Here is a 5,061-nt window from a genome sequence, read left to right as displayed (position 1 = left end):
GAATTGAATTTGCCCAGTTTGTCTCGCATTGTGCCATTTGTGTTGTACCCTGGGTTCAGCAGAATGAAGCTGGGAGGCTGATTTCTCCGAGTCCCATCTTGGAAAGTGGATTTTGGTGGGCATCAAATCAGGGATCTTTGTCTGAGGAAACAGTTGGGCTGGAAATGCAGCTGCTTTCTCTTTGGAATAAAAGATCATGTGACATTTTTCAAAGAGTGAAACTAAGGGCACCCTGGAACCCTAGGACTTTTTAATCTGTAAGTTTCATCAAAGCAAAGTGAGTTGACCCACTACAGGGATCCCAATAGAACTAAAGACGGTTAATGATTTATTATGAAGAACAGAAAAATGTGAGGAAAATCATGTGCCAAGGAGGAGAATTTTGCAATTTAAAAATGTGTGTGTGTGTGTGTGTGTGCGCGGGTGTGTGTGACATTTGTAAAATTTCACAAAATGTTTCCGTTTTGCCAGGCAGTGTTCCCAAAGCCAGACCTTGGAGCTCTGCACAGCACCTAGGCCAAAAGCAATCAACAGCCCGATCCCACACAACAGCGAGTTGGAAAACACGCCAGCCTCCCTCACATCACACAAGCAAAGAAACAAAAGCCACAGTGCTCAGTTGCACAACTCCTAGCAGAGTACCAAAGCAAGAAGCAAAATTGAAAGAAGGAAATCATTGAAAGAACAGGTTATTACCGACAGTTATGCACAATGGAGAGATACCTCAGTTTCTTCCAATATAAAATACAGATGGACTAGGTCTCTGAATTTGCACAAATGCAGTCACCAGATAGCCTAAGGAAGGAGGCACTTGGGGCTACCCTATACCTGCTTGGGCTCATAGAAGCATGGGCATGAGTCCTAGCCATCTGCCCACTGAGCAATGTCCTAGAACAACAATGAGCACACATCTTCTATACAGAGCCATGCATAAATATTTTAGGCTTCCTGAGCCATGGAGAATCTGTCATAACTACTAAACTTGATTCCGTCCCAATATGCATGTGATTGAATGGAGCTGTTCCAATAAAACTTTATTTACAAGAATAAATGGTGGATATTAGTTTGCCTGTCTCCAGTCTAGAAAATCTGATGAAAAGAATATATTTAGGTACTCAAACAAGAATAAGATTGAGTGATATTTGAAGGAAAAGGTAATTATTGCAAACTATGTAATTCTGATATAGACTGAATTTATCTAATTCTGTCTAATGCTTAATGTAAGACACAGAATTCAAAGAGATTATAAATTCTTTGGTAAGTCTCTCCTTTGTTTCAGTCTCCAGCTTAACTGTTCCCTTTGGAAAGGAGACTGCTGCAATCAAATTCATTCCCTTTTTCTTCCTCCCACATTCATCTTCACATCCATGCGTTCTTCTCTGATTCGCTGGAGTCTGGGGCACAGCCAGGCCATTGACGCTGAGGGAGGGGCTGTGGGTATGCTTCGTTGTTTCGCTCAGATGACAATCACAGTCAGAATCCTAAAACACTGCAAAGAAATATCTCCAAAGTATAGTAGAAAAGGGTCTGGGCTCTCTGTCTCTATTCTCAGTAACCCAATAAGGTCTCTGGAGTTATCCAAGGCATTCAAGCACTTAGAAAATGTGCCACGCACAAAGTCGCAAAAGATTTCTAAAAAATTGTTCAAGAGTATATGCCAGAAAAATTAAAAAATGAACTCAGGGAGGAAGAGATGCATGATAATGTAGAAACAATAAGTTAAGAACTCAAAAACCTTACAATTTTTAAGTCATCATAAGTATTCCTAGTGGTGCTTGAAAGTGTAGTCCATTTTTTTTTCCCGGTACCAGAGATCAAACTCAGGACTTTGTGCTTGCCCAGCAGGTGCTTACACCACTAAGCTGTCTCCCCTGACCCAGTAGTCCAATTATTAAGAAATTATTTTCCATAAAATAAAAACAAGAAGTAGAAAAAAATCAATCACATTGCTGAAATAAAATTTCTGCATATATCAACACAGGAAATAGTAAAAGAGTAAAAAGTAAGAATTTAAATTCAGTCTTATTTAAAGAAAGGCTGGGGACTGTAAGGGCTTGCTTAGCAAGTGCGAGGAGAGGGCTTGCCTAGCATGTGTGAGGCCATGAGTTTAATCTCTAACTATACAAAAATAATAAAAATAAAATAAAATGAAGTAGAGAGATACTGGTTAAAGTCAAAAATTGATTTGTAAAGAAGTTTAAAGGTGTTATTTGAAACATAAGACTTAGTCCCAGATAATTAATAGTAGTACAAATACCCTTCAAAGCAGTAAACAGAAATAACAAAGAAAACTTTATTCCTCAGGAAAGGGTAAAAGCTCATTTACATGAAAATATGAAGCCAAATAGAGATGTCAGAATGAGCCCAAATGTTTCCATCTTCCTAGTAAATAGCGACAGATAAATTCTCAATTTAAAGCCAGATAATTTAAGATTAGGTTTTTCTTAAAGAAAACTCCAGGTATATCTGTTTCTAAGAGATATCTCTCATACAAAATAATTCAGAAAGATCAAATATAAAGGAATGGACAAAGAAATAGTAGGCAAATGCTAGTAATAGAAAGCAACAATGCCAACACTCTAGGAAGCCCCAGAAAGAAGCATTAAATAAGACAAAGACAGTCTTACTTAAAGAAAGAAAATACTAACTCAGCGCACTTAACATTCAGCTATCAAACTACATTTTTTGAAACTCTGCTTGTGGTTCAAAAAGCAATGACAAATTTAATATAATAAAGGAAAATTATAACACCCCTTTCAGTAATTCATAGAGAAATCACATTTCTAAAGTGGGCATTTGGATATCATAATTAACATGATTAATAAGTATATAGAAAACTTAGTGACAGAAGAAGAATAATTAACATTCTTTTCAAATGCCCATGAAATCTTTACGAAACTGTTGATATATCAGGAAACAATACCCAAGAAATTTTCACTGGTAGAAATCATACAAACCATATTCTAGTACTATAGCACAATACAATGAAACATTAACAACAGAAAATGGTAAAAGTGAACATTATTTCCTAAAATAGAAAAATGCCTCCTAGATAGTATTGGGTTAAAAAAATCATAATTGATATTAAAGGCTATGATGATAGTTAAAAGACTTTATATAAAATTTGAGTGTTTTTGAAATTCCATAGAAAGCAAGGGAGGACCAAATAAACCAATGTGTGTTAAAAACTTGATACCTGCAAATAATTGTAATCAACCCATCACACGAATGAGATATTCCTATGGAGAGAGAGATAAAGACATACGACAGAAAATAAAATAATTGTTTTACTTGGTTGATAAAAATCCACAATGCCACTTAAGAAAAAACAAGAAATACAAATAATATTAGAAATGAAAGTGAGGCTAAGGTATAGATATAATAAACTTTTAAATCTTGACAAAATATGGTATAAAATTTATGCAAATATTTTATACTTGAATTTAGATGGACTGATTCATTTCTAAGAAGCTGCAAATGTTCAAAATTTAGCTAAGAAAGTTTAAGGGGGAAAAAACCCTCTAGTTAGACCAATAGCTATGAAAGACACTGAAAATGTCAGAAATAATCCCCTTACTGCTATGAGTTTTATTGATCCTTAAAAAACAGATAATGTCTATTAGGATATTTCACAACAACCAAAATTCTACTGTGACTCATATTATAAGCCCAACAAAACACTGATGGCAAAATCTGATCATAGAAAAAAAAATGTATAAATCTAACTCATGAATATAAATGCAAAATGTTCTAAACAACACATTACTAAATTGATTTATCAAGATATTAAAATGCTAAAATGACTAAGAATGGCTTATTGAAGGATTACAAGGATGCTTCAAAATTAATAAAATAATGCAAATAAACCCTTAATTAACTAAACATGCTTGTTAAAACAGGTAAGAAAGCTCAGTTGGATTATCAGACAAATGACTAATTTGAACATAACCATGTCTAAATTCTAGAGATAACCAATCAGAAAGTGTAGAGAGTGTAAGTGATCATTCTTAGTCATTTTAGCATTTTAATATCTTGCTAAATCAATTTAGTAATGTGCTCTTTAGAACTTTATTTAAATGACTGATTGGCGGGACATACTACTGGCCCCAGCCCAGGCGGAGCGTGGGTGAGACCCTCTTTCACCCCCTTGGGACAGCCCCACCACTCCATAGCACCTCCCCCACCCCGCCCGCCTAGTAGGAATTTCTGCTGAGTTCCGGGAACCCCGAGACCCAGTCTTAGCCCAGGTCTGGTGAGTGTGTGAGAGAGCTGCCTCTTCCCCCTATTCCACTTAGTCTCCTCCAGGCTCATCTCAGGCCTGGCATACAGGCCTGGGTTGTAACCCCAGCTGCCAACCCTGCAGAGAGTATAGAGAATAGAACCATCCAGCTAGTCCAGGAGCAGAAAATCTTGCCAGAAGGCCACAACAGTTTCATCCTCAAAGGCAGCAGCAGGAAGGAGCTGAGCACAGCAGCCAGACCCAAGCCAGGCACAGCTGGATAAATCCAAACTTTGTAGATCTGCACCTAAACTTCAGTAAGTACTAAGGTTATAACTGCAACGAAGATCTACAACAAAGGTCAAAAGAGAGTGCAACACAAAATGATGAGAAGGAACAAAATGCAACCTCAGAACCAAAGCCCAACTGTAACAAGGGCAAAGGACACTAACACAGAACAAATTGGGAATGACAGAGCTGAAAGCAATGAATCAATGGCTTCTGAAATAAAAAAAAAAAAAAACAGTTGCAGAAAGGTATAGATGAACTCAGATTGAAAATGAAAAAAGAAATCCCTGAATTAATAACATCTGCAGTAAAGAATCAAATGCAGAAACATGTGGAGGAAACCGAATGCCCACCCAGAACAAGTGTGGAGGATACTAGCTTGGCTCAAATGCATGACTTAATAGTGTCGATAGTAAATAAGCAACAGCAGAAAGATATAGAGGAACTCAGAGTGTAATTCTTTTCTGAAATAAAAAAAGAATTCCCAGAACTCATAGCATCTGAAGTAAAGAAGCCACTACAGAAATATAAAGAGGAAACCCAATCTGAAAAAA

General features: G+C 36.7%; 1 long non-coding RNA gene across 2 annotated transcripts in view; it reads right to left on the bottom strand.

Annotated features, from left to right (window-relative positions):
• LOC111816753 overlaps positions 1–5,061 on the bottom strand; it is a 60,657-nt gene that overhangs the window by 8,777 nt on the left and 46,819 nt on the right. For both annotated transcript variants that reach the window (XR_002821085.1, XR_002821086.1), the window contains exon 2: positions 49–179. This is a non-coding gene — a long non-coding RNA (uncharacterized LOC111816753). The remainder of the gene's footprint in view (positions 1–48; positions 180–5,061) is intronic.

This window comes from Octodon degus, unplaced genomic scaffold (genome assembly GCF_000260255.1).
Source record: "Octodon degus isolate 3935 unplaced genomic scaffold, OctDeg1.0 scaffold00003, whole genome shotgun sequence".
NCBI lineage: Eukaryota > Metazoa > Chordata > Mammalia > Rodentia > Octodontidae > Octodon > Octodon degus.
Note: the sequence above shows the minus strand (reverse complement) of the source record. Positions and strands in the feature narration are given on the sequence as shown.